Source organism: Glycine max, chromosome 3, assembly GCF_000004515.6.
Source record: "Glycine max cultivar Williams 82 chromosome 3, Glycine_max_v4.0, whole genome shotgun sequence".
Classification (NCBI taxonomy): Eukaryota; Viridiplantae; Streptophyta; class Magnoliopsida; order Fabales; family Fabaceae; genus Glycine; species Glycine max.
In genome coordinates, this window is record NC_016090.4 from 26147944 (window position 1) to 26166786 (window position 18843).

Sequence of the window (18843 nt, forward strand, 5' to 3'; positions counted from 1 at the left end):
ATCAAGCACAGCGGAATCTGTAGTTTAGACAAGTTGCAAGTCGTTTCCAGGATGTCAAGACATCTCACGTGACATCAGCTTTCTGCTCCTGCTCCCCCTGTCTCCATGCTTACTGCAGCATCTTCTATCAGCTACTAGTCTTTTCCAGGATGTCAAGACATCTCTCGTGACATCAGCTTTCAGCTCCCCCTGTCTTCATGCTCTTACTGCAGCATCTTCTATCAGTTACTAGTAGCTTACATCAGTCATCATCAGCAGCAGCAGTCTCCCCCTCAAAGTCATATACATACAACTCCCCCTCAAAATCATGAATCATGCATACATCGTATCCTACTGCCATACATCGTATCAATCATGCATAATACGACTATTGCATACATAGTATCCTACTGCTCAAAATCATGCATAATAGCAAGCATAATACTACTATTACTCCCCCTTTTTAGACAGAATTTGACAAAAGTAGAATGCATGAGCTTAAGGTGCAAATATTACAGACCCATAGTAAACCATTGTTCAAAGGGACATGCCCCTATAGCTAGTGAAAAGCAAAAAAAAATATAAAGGTCTGATGATCATGGGGTGGCTTCGGAATCATCATCTGATTCAGTATCCTCTGCTGCATCTTCCTCTTCCTCAGCAGCTTCTTCTTCTTCCTCGGCTGCTTCATCTTCTTGCTCAGCTGCTTCTCCATCATCAATGCCACTTTCTGAAAGCCTTTTGACCAGCCGTTCCAGCTCCATCTTCTTCTCTGTGGTGGCTTTGATGGTTGCTTCCAGCACCTTGCATGTGTCCTTGAGTTCAGCAATCAGAGCATCCTTGGACACAGCACCTGAAGCAGCAGCTTTCCCTGATGTCGAGACAATGTCTGGGACATGTGTCCCCTCAAACAATTTGTAATGCAGGGATAGAGGAGATTCTCTCTTCATCACAGAGTCAGTGTAGTTTAAAATATTGGGATGTTGACTCAACATAATGCCACACAATACAGTTGGGAAGGCAATGGGTAATTTGACAGCAAAGGATTCTGAATGCTTAACAGTTTGATCAAATATATAGTTTCCAAAATTAAATTTGGACTTGGTTCCTACAGCATACAGAAATTTACCCAAACCTGTGGCAACAGTGGAGGTATGGTTGGTGGGTACCCAGTTTGCAGCTCCAATCCTGTGCAGGATTGCATATTTCACACTTAGCTTCCCTGCAGACAGCTTCCCTTTCTTTGGCCAATGCTGGACTTGTTTGGCAGTGATTTCCTTGGCAATTTGATGTTCAGAGACAGCAATATCCACCACTCCATCTGTTGGTCTGTCCAGGTATTTGTTGATCACAGCAGGGGAGAATCTAACACATTTTCCTCTGACAAACACTCTTTGATACTCATCACTCTTTCTGTTTGTTATGTCAGAGGGAATGTTGACAATGAATTCCTTGACTAGACTCTCATAGCAGTCTCCCAACTTGGTTACAGTCTTCAGCAGTCCAGCAGCCTTGATGAGGTCCATGATCTCCTTGCAATCCAAGGCAGCTCTTCCCAGTTCTCTTTCCAAGGCAATTCTCCGTTGATACACGAATTTCCACCTTTCAGCATTGCCAATGGAGTGGAATGAGATGTTGTCCAATGGTGCATCAGGGACATTTTCAGGCACCTTTTTCCCAGATTTCTTGGCCCTCTTTGATGTCGAGACATCTAGTTCGACATCATCATCAGAATCAGATGAGGAAATTTCTTTCCTCTTCTTGGAAGGGATTGCGACTTTGCTTCGTCTGGATGAGGTAGAAGTGATTGGAGTGCTCTTCTTCTGGGCCATAGTTTTGATTCGTCCAGACCTCTTGATGGGGGTTTTTCCCTTTCTGCTTTGTAGTCTTTCTGCAATGCCAGGTGCCAACTTGTTGGCAATGGGTTCCTCATCAGATTCTACCTCTTCAAGGTCAATGAGATCACCTGGAGCAGGTTCTGGTGCCCGTGGTGCAGGGGTCTCCTCTGTGGCTTGATCATCTTCCTCTGTTGATCTCTCTTTACTGGGGGAAGAGAGTACTTCAGCATTTGGGCCGGAAGATGTTGGAACATCTTTCTCAACATCAGGCACAGAAACATTCGGGGTGGAAGATGTTGGGACATCTTTATCAGCTTCAGGGACAGCAACATCTGGGGTGGAGGATGTTGGAACATCTTTCTCAGCATCAGGAACAGAGGCGTCTTTCAAAATGCTACTCACAATACTGCGGATTTTCTTGTCCATCTCCGTGTCTACTTCCCTAGGACTTGTTGCAAGGCTAGGGTTTTCAGCAATCTTCACTCCCTGTTGTCTTCTGGGAACCAGTTTCTCAGGGACAGAAGCTTGACCAGGAATTATTTGTATCGGTTGGATGTTGAATTCTGGTTGTTCCTGGTGCGGAGATGATGGTACAGAGGGTGAACCAGGAGCTGAAGTTTCTTTTGGTGAGGTAGCCATGGAAAAACAGAGCGTTTGGAATGATTTCGTAAATTTCTGAGAGCTGTTGGGGAATGCAGAAAACGAGATTAACACGAAAATATAAGTTTGAATGAGGAATGTAGAGGGACGTGTGAAGCAACGGTCGAATTTGCTTTGGTTCAGTAGTGAACGTGCTATTAATGTTAAGTGATTCGTTTGGGCACGTTCAGATATCAGTAGTTGCTACAATTCCTCTAGCAGACAAATGCCCAGCTTGCCCCTCAGTTTTTCAAACTGTTTTGCATCCAATGCCTTTGTGAAAATATCTGCTATTTGTTCCTCAGTGTCAACATGCTCCAGTGTGATAACTTTATCATCAACAAGCTCTCTGATATAGTGATGTCTAATGTCAATGTGCTTGGTTCTGCTGTGTTGAACAGGATTTTTAGAAATATTAATAGCACTCAAGTTGTCACAGTATAATGTCATGACATCTTGTTCGACATTGTACTCCTTCAGCATCTGCTTCATCCAAACTAGTTGTGAACAGCTGCTTCCTGCTGCAATATACTCTGCTTCTGCAGTAGATAGGGACACACAGTTCTGCTTCTTGCTGAACCATGAAATAAGATTGTTGCCCAGATAGAAGCATCCACCAGAAGTGCTTTTTCTGTCATCTGCACTTCCAGCCCAATCAGCATCACAATACCCAACCAGCATTGAATCTGAACAATGACAGTACATAATCCCATAGTCACTGGTGCCATTTACATATTTCAGGATTCTCTTTACTTGAGTCAAGTGACTTATCTTAGGATTGGCTTGATATCTTGCACAAACACCTACTGCATAGGTGATGTCGGGTCTGCTAGCTGTTAAATATAGTAAGCTCCCAATCATACTTCTGTACAGACTTTGATCAACACTGGTGCCAGCTTCATCTTTTGACAGCTTCAAGTGAGTAGGTGCAGGTGTTCTTTTATGGCTGGCATTCTCCATCCCAAACTTCTTGACAATGTTCTTTGCATACTTGCTTTGTGAGAGGAATATGGAGTCTTCTATCTGCTTCACTTGAAGTCCCAGAAAATAAGTCAGCTCTCCAACAAGACTCATCTCAAATTCAGATTGCATCTGTTGGACAAAATGTCGGAGCATCTCATTCGACATCCCTCCAAACACAATGTCATCAACATATATCTGTGCTATCATCAAGTTATCAGCATCTTGTTTGACAAAGAGAGTCTTGTCAATTCCTCCCTTCCTATACCCTTGCTGAGTAAGGAACTCTGTTAGCCTTTCATACCAAGCTCTTGGAGCTTGCTTCAATCCATAGAGAGCTTTCTTGAGCCTGTATACATGATCTGGATGAGTTGGATCTACAAATCCCTTTGGCTGCTCCACATAGGCTTCTTCATTCAGGTATCCATTCAGAAACGCGCTCTTCACATCCATCTGGTACAGCTTGAATTTGAGGATGCAAGCTACACCAAGTAACAATCTGATGGATTCAAGTCTAGCAACAGGAGCGAAAGTTTCATCAAAGTCTACACCTTCAATCTGAGTGTAGCCTTGAGCAACAAGTCTGGCCTTGTTTCTGGTTATAACACCTTCTTCATTGGTTTTGTTCTTGAAGATCCACTTGGTGCCAATCACATTAGTTCCCTCGGGTCTCGGAACTAGCTCCCAGACTTCATTCCTTTTGAATTGCTCCAATTCTTCTTGCATAGCATTGATCCAGAACTCATCAGTCAGTGCCTCTTTCACATTCTTGGGCTCAATTTTGGAGACAAAACATGAGTTGGAGACAATCTCAATCTCCCTTGATCTTGTAGTGACTCCTCTGTTTGGATCTCCTATAATCAGCTCCTTGGGGTGCATCTTCTGGATTCTAATGGAGGGTTTCTTGTCAGGTTGGTTGATGTTTGGTTCATCTGTAGCAGAATCAGAGTTTTCTGCATTTTCTGCACTTTTAGTTGTATCTGCTACATTGTCTCCTGATGTTCTGACATCTTCTTCGACATCCTTCTTTCTTGCTGGAGTTAGATCATCAACAACCACATTGATGGATTCCATCACAGTTCTAGTTCTGGAATTGAATACTCTATATGCTCTGCTGTTTGTAGAGTATCCCAGGAATATTCCTGCATCACTCTTGGGATCCATCTTTCTCCTTTGCTCTCTGTCTGCCAAAATGTAACATGGACTTCCAAAGATGTGGAAGTGCTTGACAGTTGGCTTCCTCCCTTTCCAGATTTCGTACAGTGTGGTAGGAGTCCCTCTTCTAAGTGTGACTCTGTTGTGGATGTAGCATGCTGTGTTCATGGCTTTAGCCCAGAGATTATAGGGAAGTTCTTTGGCATGAAGCATGACCCTAGCAGCCTCTTGCAAAGTCCTGTTTTTCCTCTCAACTATGCCATTCTGTTGTGGTGTAATGGCTGCAGAGAACTCATGAGTGATGCCTTCAGATGTGCAGAATTCAGTAAACCTGCTATTTTCAAACTCTCTGCCATGGTCACTCCTGATTCTCTTGATGACACAGTCTTTTTCTCTTTGAAGTCTTAGACTCAACTCCTTGAATACTTCAAAGGTGTCTGATTTTTCTCTGATAAAGTTGACCCAGGTAAATCTGGAGAAATCATCCACAACAACATAGGCATACCTCTTTCCTCCAAGGCTTTCAACTTGCATAGGCCCCATCAAGTCCATGTGAAGTAGTTCCAGCACCCTGGAAGTGGTCTGATGTTGAAGCTTCTGGTGGGACATCTTGACTTGCTTTCCAATCTGACATTCACCACAAATTCTGCCTTCTTCTATTTTCAGATTGGGAATGCCTCTAACAGCACCTTTGTCAATGATTTTCTTCATGCCTCTTAAGTGCAGATGTCCAAATCTTTGATGCCATATTCTGACTTCATCTTCTTTGGAGGATAGACATGTGGAGGAGTAACTGGTTTCTTGAGGTGTCCATAGGTAGCAGTTGTCCTTTGATCTGCTGCCCTTCATTAGAACTTCACTCTTCTCATTTGTCACCAAGCATTCTGACTTTGTGAAGTTTACATTGAATCCTTCATCACACAGCTGACTGATGCTGATCAAGTTTGCAGTCAGTCCCTTCACCAGCAGTACTTTGTCCAGACTAGGAAGTCCATCATGGACTAGCTTTCCCATTCCAGTGATCTTTCCTTTAGAACCATCTCCAAATGTCACATAGCTAGTGGATCAAGGTTCAATGTTCACCAGGAATTCTTTGACACCTGTCATGTGTCTGGAACAGCCGCTATCTAGGTACCAATCTTCTTTAGCTGATGCTCTAAGTGAAGTATGAACAACAAGACTAACAGTCCTGTGTTTTGGAACCCACATCATCTTCCTTCCACTGCTGCTCCCTTGAGTTCCATGATGTGGATGGCCATGTAAATGATAGCAAAAGGGCTTTATGTGACCATACCTGCCACAGTAGTGACACCTCCACTTCTTTCTTTTGCTCCTTTTCTGCTGCGTTCCATGATGTCGAGACCGATGTTGTGACATCGTGGCTCCAGTGCTGTTTTTGGCAGGAACAAATTCTGTCATGGTTGTTCTGCCAGCAGACTTAGGATTAAATCCAAGTCCTCTCTGGTTTCCAACATTCTTTCCAAGCTGTAGCACCTCATCAAGCGTATCTGAGCCTTTATTCAGCATCTTTATTGATTTTGTCATGTTTTCCAGTTTAGAGTTCAGAAAACCAACTTCTCCTTTAAGCTCAGAGATCTCCTCTTCATGTCCCTCCTTCTCAGCCTCCAGATTTGCAATGACCTTCTTCAGTTGTGCTTCTTGCTGAAGAATCTTCTCACTTTTGATGCATAGTTCTCTATAGGATGCAGCGAGCTCATCAAAAGTGATTTCACTGTCTGTATCACTTGAATCTTCAGCAGATTCAAATCTCCCAGTGAGTGCATTCACATCTCTGTCAGAATCACTTTCTTGTTCACTCTCTGTATCAGATCGACATACAGAAAGTCCTTTCCTCTGCTTCTTGAGATGAGTGGGACATTCAGCTATGATGTGTCCATAGCCTTCACACCCATGGCATTGAATTCCTTTGCTGTGACTGGGCTTTTCATCTGACCTTTTCTGGTATTTACTGCCTTTCCTGATGTCGAAAGGGATGTTCTGGACATGTGGTTTCTGCCTCCTGTCCATTCTGTTCATCACTTTGTTGAACTGTTTTCCAAGGAGCACAACTGCATTAGTAAGCCCTTCATCAGTATCCAGGTCATACTCATCTTCTTCTCCTTCATCATTGGACACGAACGCCAAGTTCTTGCTCTTCTTTTCAGCCCTATCCGAGAGTCCTAGCTCAAAGGTTTGAAGGGAACCAATGAGTTCATCTACTCTCATGTTGCAAATGTCTTGGGCCTCCTCTATTGCAGTGACTTTCATGTCAAATCTCTTAGGCAAGGATCTGAGGATCTTTCTCACCAGCTTTTCATCTGTCATTCTCTCTCCCAAGGCAGTGCAAGCATTGGCAATTTCAAGAATGTTCATGTGGAAGTCATGAATACATTCTTCCTCCTTCATCTTCAGATTTTCGAATTTTGTAGCCAAGAGTTGCAATCTGGACATCTTCACTTTGGAGGTTCCTTCATGAGTGGTTTTCAGGATCTCCCATGCATCTTTGGCCACTGTGCATGTGTTGATTAGTCTGAAGATATTCTTGTCAACTCCATTGAATAGAGCATTCAAAGCTTTGGAGTTTCCAAGTGCCAATTCGTCTTCTTCTTTAGTCCAGTCTTCTTTTGGCTTCAATCCATCAGTGGGATTTCCTTCTGTGTCCAGCATCTTGGGATGTTCCCAGCCTTTGATGACAGCTTTCCAGGTTCGGCTATCCAGTGATTTGAGGAAGGCCACCATTCTTGCTTTCCAGTATTCATAGTTGGTTCCATCAAGAATTGGTGGTCTGTTCACTGGTCCTCCTTCTTTCTCCATGTTCATCAGAATTTATCTCCCTAGATCTCACTCAGTGATTTCGAGTGCCAGCTCTGATACCAATTGAAATTCTGATACTGGGGACAGATGTCGTACAGGATGTCACGACATCACGCTTCAGAACATGCAGATTATATTTGACAGTGTGTACAGTTTAAACAAGAAGATAACACAAGAGAATTGTTAACCCAGTTCGGTGCAACCTCACCTACATCTGGGGGCTACCAAGCCAGGGAGGAAATCCACTAAAATAGTGTTAGTTCAAGGTCTAACAGCCACTGTTTACAACCTTCTCACCTAACCACTACCCGTGCAATCTCTACCTAAGAGCCACTCTTAGATATGAGAACCCCGCTCACTCCCTCTCACTCACACTCCCGTGTTTACAATCAATTCAAAGACACACCAGAGATTGCTCTCTGAACAATAGAGATCAACTCCACACACTAGAGATCAACTCTACACACTAGAGATCAACTCTACACACTAGAGATCAACTCTACACACTCAGGTCCAACACTTGATGTTAGAGTAACATCAAGGTGGCTCACAAAACACTCAAGTCCTAAAACTCACAAAATAACTCTTCAATCCCGGACTTGGTACAAAACTCGTGCAGCCTCCATGGTTATATAGCAGTGTGCTTATCTGGGCTGCAACATCTTGTGCTGGATGAGATCTATCATTCTTCTTGAAAATCTGCACTTAAAGATCTAAAAGATGCAGTTTGATCTTTTAGTTTTTATCTTTAATCTTTAATCCCTGAACGAACTCTTCTACTTTGAAATTCGAACTTTAATTATCTTTTAATTCGTTCCTAAAGATAGATCTTCTTATCTCTTGCCAACTGCACAATAATCTGTTAAAGATATAACAGAATTATATGTCCAGTATTATCGAGCCGGATGTCAGGACATCGTATCCGACATCGTGGATCCTGCAGCTTCACTACTTGACTTTTATCTTGCATTGTACAGCAACTCCAGTATTCTCGGGCAGGATGTCCTGGACATTGTATCCGACATCGTGAATCCTGCAGCTTCAATTCTTCATTTGACATTTCATTTTGCCTTGTGCATTGTGCAGCCCGATCTTATTCTTTGACATAACGTTGGACATCATGTGCAGCAACTCCAGCTTTCCTTCATTGTCTAAGTGCTTATGTTTTAACAAAATCTTAGCCAATCTTTTAAAACTCAGTAGAGCTAAGCACTAACACCCCATACTTAGCCTTTTGCACTCCTGGGCAAAATGAAACAAAGAACAAAATCCAAGGATATGAAAAGGAGACAAACAAAAACATTCACATATTTCTCAATGAACATCAAGGAATGCAAGGAATGGGTAACATCTAACATAAGGAGATCCAAAAAGTCAAGACATTCATGAAAATCATCCAAGCAACCCAATCATGGAAAAATAGTTAATCAGCTCAAGAATGAAAAGTGATAAAGCCTCACAAGATATACACTCTATCTCTCAAGTGTCTAGGCTACTATTTACCCTCAAAGCACCCATGAAAGCAAACACCACATAAACTTGGCAAGATTCTAAAATTGACAATCAACCCATAAACACAAGCACATGAGGATCAAAAGGTCTTTTAAGGTTGTAATGGGGCCAAGGACAAGGTATGGAGAAATATGGAATAAGAGGCTAAATCCCAAAGGAATAGAGGAGCAAAGGGGAATAAGTGCATATTAAAAAAAATAAAAAGAAGTAAAGATAAAAATTAAACATGAAGAGTAGAACCAAGAGTTTCATCATTCTTGTGCCATTTAAGATCTTATTCACTCAACTTTATTGCTTTTCTTTTTCTTTTTTTTTTCAAATTTTTTTTTTGATTTTTTTTTTTTTTTTTTTACTCTTTAGCCTTTGAGAAACAACATTTCATTCAGCATGTCCAACATTTAACCAATATACAATGTACATCAAGTATGGCCCAAAATACATCATGAAGCATAGCCAACAAAACAAGTTGTCCAATGAAACAAAAACCCCCCACACTTATTCCCAAAACAATTCCAAAGCTCCAAAATTCCTTAAGGATATGGTAATATCATGGTTTTTCACTTAAGGCTTGTAGTGAGCTTCAAAACAAGGAAAGGGAAACAAGGCTCAAAAGGGCTATCAAAGGAATTAATTCAAGGTAAGTCCATTTGGCTAGAAGCTTATAAGAACAACATTGCCTTAATCATTTCCAAATATGCATGTGAATTAGGACGCATCAACAAGAATCAAGCCAAGGCTATTGTGCAACCAATCAATGGGGCAAAACACACCAAATGATTATAATGATGGATGGCTCAAATTCTCACAAAGGTAAAATCATCACTTTCAAATTGAGCTTTCAAAACTATCATGACATGTAGAGAAGAATCAAGGATTTCAAGTCACAAAATGTCAAGAACTTTTATTTTCAAAACAATTACCCATTTCTTGAACATATCCTATAATTCAAAGAAAAACATGCAAAGTCGTACGTGCACACGAAATTGACCCAAAATATTAAACTGAAAATCCGACGAAACTAACAACATTAACAAATTAACACAACTAACAAATTAACAAAACCAACAAAACTAGCAAAACCAAAGAACACTCCCCCCCATACTTAAACAACACATTGTCCTCAATGTAGCACAATTAAAAGATTAAAAACAATTAAATCATCAAAGAGAATCGGACAAGTGTAATAAAAGCAAAGAAGGAGATAGGAAAAGAAAAACTCCCTAAGTCATGGTGGAGGAAGAGTAGGGTGGAGTAAGGAAGTCTCTTCCACCACTACGTCCACTAAAGAAGGGTTCGTGAGGAATGGCTTAAGTCGATGTCCATTGACCTTGAAGCTCTTGTTTGTGGAGTCGCTTTTGATCTCAACTGTACCATAAGGAAAAACATTAGTAACAACAAAAGGACCAATCCACTTAGACCTCAACTTACCACTCATGAGTCCAAGCCTAGAATTATACAATAACACTTTTTGCCCAACCATGAAGTCTTTTTTTAACTATCATGCTATCATGGAACTTCTTGGTCTTTTCTTTGTAGAACTTGGCATTCTCGTAGGCTTCTAGGCGGATTTCATCTAACTCACTCAGTTGCAACTTCCTTTCCTCGCCAGCTTGATCCATAGAGAAGTTGCAAGTCTTCACTGCCCAGTATGCTTTGTGCTCAATTTCCACTGGAAGATGACATGCCTTTCCAAAGACAACCCGATAAGGAGACATTCCTATGGGTGCTTTGTAGGAAGTCCGATGTGCCCAGAAAGCATCATCAAGCCTGGTACTCCAATCTTTCCTGCTTGGCTGCACAATCTTCTCTAGAATTCTCTTGATTTCCCTGTTAGAAATTTCTGCCTGTCCATTAGTCTGGGGGTGGTATGGTGTGGATACCCTGTGTACCACCCCGTACTTTTTAAGCAGGGCATGCATTGTCCTGTTGCAAAAATGGGTTCCTTGATCACTAACAATTGCTTTAGGTACTCCAAACCTGCAAAACAGATTAGACCTGACAAAGTCTGCGACAACTTTAGCATCATTAGTTCTAGTGGGCTTGGCTTCCACCCATTTTGAAACATAATCAACTGCAAGGAGAATATAAACATAACCAAAAGAGACAGGAAAAGGACCCATGAAATCTATACCCCAGACATCAAACACCTCACAGAATAGCATAGGTTGCTGAGGCATTTGTTGTCGCCATGTAAGTGTATTTTCTGCTCTCTGACATTGCTCACAAGTGCTGCAGATCTTCCACGCATCTTTAAAGATGGTGGGCCAATAAAAACCAGAATCAAGCACTTTGCGAGCTGTCCTTTGAACACCCAGATGACCTCCCGGTGCGGAAGAATGACAGAACTGCAGGACTGAGTCAGTCTCATGATCTGGAATGCACCGTCTAATGAGCTGATCACTGCACAATTTCCACAAGTAGGGGTCATCCCAAATAAAATGCTTAGCATCACTTTTAATCTTATCTTTCTGGGCCTTAGATGCTAAGGGAGGAAAAACAGAGGCAACTAAATAATTGACAATGTTAGCAAACCAGGGAGTAGAAAGAGAGTTAGAAATACTATACAATATATACAAATGATCATCCGGGAAATCATCCCGAATAGGTGAATCTGCATCAGAGACACGTTCGATCCGACTCAAATGATCAGCAACTAGATTTTGTGCTCCGCTCCTATCACGGATCTCCAAGTCAAACTCTTGGAGCCAGAGCATCCATCGGATCATCCTAGGCTTAGAATCAGCCTTCTTCAACAAGTACTTTAGAGCTGCATGGTCAGTATAAACAATAATGCGAGTACCAAGCAAATAAGATCGAAATTTTTCAAGAGCAAAAACTATGGCTAGAAGCTCTTTCTCAGTAGTAGTATAATTTGCTTGGGCAGCATCTAAAGTCCTAGAAGCATAATATATCACCCTGGGCAATTTATCAATTTTCTGAGCAAGGACAGCCCCCAATGCATAATTTGATGCATCACACATAAGCTCAAAAGGGGCTGTCCAATCGGGTGCCTGGATGATGGGGGTGGTAGTCAACGCTCTTTTGAGGCAATCAAAAGCCTCTTTGCATCTGTCATTAAAGTCAAACTCCACCTCCTTTTGCAACAAGTTGGACAGTGGAAGGGCTACTTTGCTAAAATCCCTTATAAAGCGCCTGTAGAATCCTGCATGACCAAGAAAAGATCGCACCTCTCGCACACAAGAGGGGTAAGGCAATTGTGAAATAACAGAAATTTTTGCAGGATCTACTTCAATGCCCTTATTGGAAATAATGTGGCCTAAAACTATACCTTGCTCAACCATAAAATGACATTTTTCAAAATTTAGAACAAGGTTAGTTTCAATGCATCTATTCAAAACTTTTTCCAAACTATTCAAACAACCATCAAAAGAGGATCCATATACAGTGAAATCATCCATAAACACCTCTATGCAATTTTCTAAAAAATCACTGAAAATACTAATCATGCACCGCTGGAAGGTACCAGGGGCATTGCACAGACTGAAAGGCATCCTCCTATAAGCAAAAGTGCCGAAGGGGCAGGTGAATGTGGTCTTTTCTTGATCCTCAGGAGCAATAGTAATTTGCATATAACCAGAAAAACCATCAAGGAAACAGTAGTGGGATTTACCTGCCAGGCGTTCAAGCATCTGGTCAATGAATGGCAGGGGAAAATGGTCCTTTTTGGTAACCTGGTTCAGCCTCCTATAGTCAATGCAGACTCTCCAACTGTTCTGCACCCGAGTAGGAATCAGCTCCTCCTTCTCATTTCTGATCACTGTGAGGCCAGTCTTTTTCGGGACTACCTGGACGGGACTCACCCATTGGCTGTCGGAGATAGGATAAATGATTCCAGCTTGCAAAAGCTTGGTTATCTCCTTCTTCGCTACATCAAGAATCACCGGGTTGAGTCTTCTCTGTGGCTGTCTTACTGGTTTAGCTCCATCCTCTAAATTTATTCGATGCATACATGTGGATGGGCTAATACCAGGAATGTCCGTCAGGGTCCAGCCTATAGCCTTCTTATGCTTCTTGAGAACTGACAACAACTTCTCCTCTTGCTCATCAGCAAGGGAGGCAGATATAATCACTGGAAAACTCTTGCTATCATCCAAGTAAGCGTATTTTAAATTTGATGGCAGAGGCTTCAATTCTGGTGTGGTCGGCTGGACAGTGGTAGAAGGAGATGGTTTCTTAGCCTTTACCTCATAAAGAAAGTCAGAGGTATGTGTACTTCCTGAAACATGGTTAGTCCTATCTGACTCTATAAAATCAATCTCAAGAGGTAAAACACCACCACCAGGCATGCAATCAATATCACTCTCAGATTCACTCTCAGCATCAAATTCAGACATATGATCAAGTACAATTTCAGACTCAATGCATGAAGAGTGAGAGGCATGCAGATTAGAATAAAGATCAGTCATGTATTCATCAACAACATGGTCAATTATTTCAGCACGAAATACAGAAAGATCTTCAGATGGGTATTTCATAGCATCCAGAATATTAAAATGAACAGTTATATCACCAAACTCCATGGACAGTGTGCCTGCATAAACATCTATCTTAGTTCTAGCAGTTTTCATAAAGGGTCTGCCTAGAATGATGGGAACTGATCCTTGAGAAAATCCATCTTCCATATTCAAGATATAAAAATCAACAGGGAAAATCAGTTCACCAACTCTAACTAAGACATCTTCTATGAAACCAACAGGATAGGCAACACTTATATTAGCTAAATGAATTACCACATCAGTTGACTGCAAGGGACCTAGAGATAGAGAATTAAAAATCGACAGAGGCATAACACTAACAGAGGCTCCTAAATCTAGCATGGCATTGTCAAACTTACTATTCCCTATAATACAAGGTATGCTGAATGTACCTGGATCTTTGCATTTTTCAGGAATTTGAGGAACAGATTTACCAATCAATGCGGAGACATTTCTGCCCATGCTAATTCGTTCACTTCCTTTAAGCTTCCGCTTATTAGTGCACATCTCCTTCAAGAATTTGGCATATCTTGGAATTTGCTTTATTGCATCCAACAGAGGTATGTTTACCTCTACTTTTCTAAACGTTTCCAAGATCTCTTTCTCTGCCTCTTCCATTTTTTTGTTGGAAACTGCTCTTGGAGGGAATGGAAGAGGGGGAATGTGCTGCTTCTGCAAATCAGAATTACCTGTGGAAGAAGATTCACCTGCACAGAAATTGTTAGGTAGATTTTTGTCATCACCTTTTTCTGGAATAGAGTGAAGTTTGGCAGGTTCATTTGCAGATGAGGAAGGTGCTACGGGTTGAGGTCCTTGACACTACTTTCCCGACCTCAATGTAATGGCACTGACATTTTTGGGGTTTTGGACAGCTTGAGAAGGCAGCTTGTCAGAATTCTGGGACTGTTGTTGATTCAATTGAGTAGCTAATTGTCCCATCTGATTGGTTAAGCTCTGAATGGAGGCTCTGGTCTCTTGCTGAAACTGCATGTTCTGCATAGTCATTTGCCTCACAAGTTCTCCGAGGGAAGGTTGTGGAGGGGCCTCAACTGTTGGCTGTTTCTGGGGTTGTTGCTGTTGTTGGATTGGTGGAGGAATGTATGGTCTGCTTGGGCCAGCAGCATTTTGGAAGGAAGGAGCAGGCTGCTGTTGTTGTTGCTGAGGGCTGGACCATCTGAGGTTAGGGTGATTCCTCCATCCAGGGTTGTATCTGTTGCTGGAAAGGTCATAATTGCTCTGCTGTGGTTGATTTTGCTGCTGAGGTTGAGGAGGTCTATTGTAAATATTTGCAGCATAAGCTTCAGGCTGCTCAATTGCTCCAGGTTGCTGCATGGAAGGGCAAAGGTCTGTATGGTGGTCAGCAGAGGAGCACAAACCACAAACCCTTGCGATAGGTACAGATTTCTGATTCAAGGCCAGCTGGGTTACCAAGTTGACCAACGCATCCAGTTTGCCTTCAAGCTTCTTAGTTTCAGATGATGCAGATGGGTTTGTAGCTACCTCATGCACTCCTCTAATGACTATGGCATCATTTCTGGCGCTAAACTGCTGGGAGTTGGAGGCCATCTTCTCAATTAAATTTCTGGCTTCAGCAGGAGTCATGTCTCCAAGGGCTCCACCACTGGCAGCATCTATCATACTTCTCTCCATATTACTGAGTCCTTCATAAAAATATTGGAGAAGAAGCTGTTCTGAAATCTGATGGTGGGGGCAACTGGCACATAGTTTCTTAAATCTCTCCCAGTACTCATACAGGCTCTCTCCACTGAGTTGTCTAATACCTGAGATATCCTTCCTGATGGCTGTGGTCCTGGAAGCAGGGAAAATTTTTTCTAAGAATACTCTCTTAAGGTCATCCCAGCTCGTGATGGACCTTGGAGCAAGGTAATACAGCCAGTCCTTTGCCACTCCCTCTAATGAATGAGGAAAAGCCTTCAGAAATATGTGATCCTCTTGAACATCTGGGGGTTTCATGGTGGAGCAGACAATGTGAAATTCTTTCAAATGTTTGTGCGGGTCTTCACCTGCAAGGCCATGAAACTTTGGAAGCAAATGAATCAGTCCAGTCTTAAGAACATATGGGACATCCTCATCAGGGTATTGGATGCACAAGCTTTCATAGGTGAAATCAGGTGCAGCCATTTCCCTTAGAGTCCTCTCACGAGGTGGAGGTTGTGCCATGTTCTCAGAATGTGCAAAATCAGAATGCTCAGAATCAGAATGCTCAAAATTATAATGCTCAAGATCAGGATGTTCAAAATCACCAATAACAGAATGCACAGATTCACCAGTTATGGAATGCTCAGAATGATCAAAAGGTATAAAATGATGCCTAAATAATCTATGAAATGTCCTATCTATCTCAGGATCAAAGGGTTGTAAGTCAGATGGATTGCCTCTAGTCATACACTACATTCAGCATGCACACAACTAGTTGCCTTGTCATGTAAATAAAGGTGTAGGTTTGAACTAAAGCTACCCTCAAATGATATCCAAATGACTTGAAATTTTGTGAGCAACCTTATAAAATGATGAGAAGATAGCACAAAAAATTTCAGACAAAAATTCAAAGTCTAACGATGAAAGCTAAAATTGGTAGGTTAAGAAAAATAAGTGAATAAAACTTGAAAAATAAAAAACTTTTGACAGAATCGCTTTTTTTGGACGATGGAGACCTCAGCCGGCCATAGGCCGGCTGCCACGGCGTAGAAATTTTTTTCTACCCCAAATGCATATATAATAATTGCGATTCTGATAACCGGAGCAAAAGTTATGGCCGTTTGAAGTTTTGACAAACACAAAATTTGCTAGTTTTTTGGAACTTTCAAATCTGACCAAACTAAAGGCTCTAGCTATTTTTCCCACAAAATATGGATTAAAAGAAGTTACCACAAAAAATTCAGCCAAAAATAACAACCCTAGCTACTAAAACAAAAAATCCCAATTAATTCAGCATGGGTGGTCGCTAAAATCCGTCTCTAATTGATTTCTACTACTACTCTGTTTTTCCGCAAGCTGATTTCTACTACTACTCTGTTTTCAAGCACAATCTTCACAGCAAAACACCCAAGACTGAAACAGGGGAAACGCTTAATGGTAAAACTGAAACAGAACACACATTAAACAAAATACCAGGACACTAATCAACACTAACACACATACTAACACAATACTAACAATCAAACATAAAACACGAAAGGATTAAACATACAGCACTAGCTAGCTATTATGAACCTTTGGACACTGCTCCCCGGCAACGACGCCAAATTTGATCGAGGCCGTACCCGAATCAAATAAACATGAAAATGCAGTAACTAGGAAGTGATCCTAGGTCGTTTCCCAACGAGCAGTGACAAGCCAAATGTTCATAATATACTTGCAGTAACAGTAACGATGGGGGGGGGGGGTTTGGTTGTTTGTTAATTAAAGAGCAGACAAATAAAATGGAATACGAAACTACTAATATTAAAAACAGGTTGTTTCCTCTAATTCAGAAGCCACTCTCTTATCCTGGGTTATGGAGAATTCGTCCCTAACAATCAACCACTTAATCCAACCCTATTTCAATTTACTAAGCGAAAATCAACTTAGGGTTTTCAATACGTGATTAGGCACCACATACACCAGTTAGCCCTTCGTCCATTAAGCATGAACGCAAGTTAGGCTCAGAGGCAATTAATCGAACACGAAGCGTGCACTGATTAATATTCACGAAATTGGGATAACTGGTGAAGGGAAAACTGCCAGGAAACCACATTACAAACGAAACCTCAAAGAGAGTTGGGCTTCGTCCTCAAAAGGAAACAACACCAGAAAATCTAGCCTTCCATGGATTCAAACAGAAAACGCAAATGAAACATGAAGCAGAAACGTAAATGAACAAGAACGTAAATGAACAGAAACGTAAATGAAAGTAGAAGAAGAAGCAAGAATGAACCCGTAATTAGAAGCAGAAAACGGAAATTTGCATTAAGAACGAAAACTGTAACAAGGGCACAGAAAAACGTGAAAACCTAAAACCAAAGCTCTGAATAATGAAAATAGCATAGCAGAATAGAATGCCCTGCACGAATCCCAAGGCAGCTATTTAAAAAGAGTCACTCAGAGTCACTGGGCCCTATTACAATACTCTGGCCCAAAACGAAATAAACACTGAACAACATAAAATAAAATTGCGAAATTTCCTAATTAGAAATTAACTAAGGTAAGCGCTGCTTTATTTGCCCTCTTCAAGTCCACAACCAAAATCCGGATTAAGCCCAATGTTTCATTAATTCCTGAAATTAGATTAAAAACATCAAATTAGCTAAATGAGCCCAAATAATAAAACTGCCTAATTAATTGACAATTAAGACCAATCAATAATTAAAATGGTGCAAAAAGGGTTTAGAAAATAGAAGAAAATGATGGCACATCAAAGACATCATGGCCCTGTTCGAAGAGAAGCGGACGCACGAGGACATAGACAAATGGATTGTTTGCTTCGATGGGGCATCTAATGCTTTGGGCCATGGAGTGGGAGCAGTCATTGTATCCCCGGATGATCAGTGTAGTCCTTTCTCGGCCAGGCTAGGTTTCGATTGTACCAACAATATGGCCGAATATGAAGCGTGTGCCCTTGAGATTCAAGCGGCCATTGATTTTGATGTAAAGCTACTCAAAGTGTATGGAGACTCGGCTTTGGTAATACGCCAGTTGAGAGGAGAATGGGAAACTAGGGATCCGAAGTGGATACTCTATCAAACTCACATCTTGAAGTTAACCGAATTCTTTGACGACGTTTCTTTCCACCACATACCTCGGGAAGAGAACCAAATGGTCGATGCATTGGCTACCCTGGCATCCATGTTTCAACTTGCCCCGCACGGGGATCTTCCGTACATCGAATTCAGATCTCAGGGCAAGCCAACACATTGTTGTGCGATAGAGGAAGAGCGAGATGGGAAGCCGTGGTACTTCAACATCAAACAATACGTTGAGAACAAAGAATATCCACCAGGGATTTCCGACAATGATAAAAGAACATTAAGGATATTGGCTACTGGTTTCTTTGTGAGTGGTACCATCTTGTACAAACGAAACCACGACATGACCCTCCTACGATGCGTAGATGCCAAAGAGGCAAACTACATGATTGAGGAAATCCACGGGGGTTCATTTGGGACACATGCCAATGGGCATGCTATGGCTAGGAAGATCCTTAGAGCCGGTTATTAGTGGCTCACTATGGAAAGCGATTGCTGCGCCCATGTAAGAAAATGTCATAAATGTCAAGCATACGCGGACAATGTCAATGTTCCGCCACATCCTCTGAATGTTATGTCCGCCCCTTGGCCTTTTTCCATGTGGGGGATAGATGTCATTGGGGCCATCGAACCCAAAGCTTCGAATGGTCATCGCTTCATTCTGGTGGCGATAGACTACTTCACCAAATTGGTCGAAGCGGCCTC

General features: G+C 41.7%; 1 non-coding gene and 1 pseudogene across 1 annotated transcript; one reads left to right on the plus strand and one right to left on the minus strand.

Moving 5' to 3' along the window:
• LOC106798312 (uncharacterized) overlaps window positions 1–18843 on the minus strand; it is a 128528-nt pseudogene that overhangs the window by 37698 nt on the left and 71987 nt on the right.
• Window positions 15090–15196, plus strand: LOC113001260 (small nucleolar RNA R71). The gene has a single exon (XR_003266579.1). It is a non-coding gene; the product is annotated as a small nucleolar RNA R71 (small nucleolar RNA).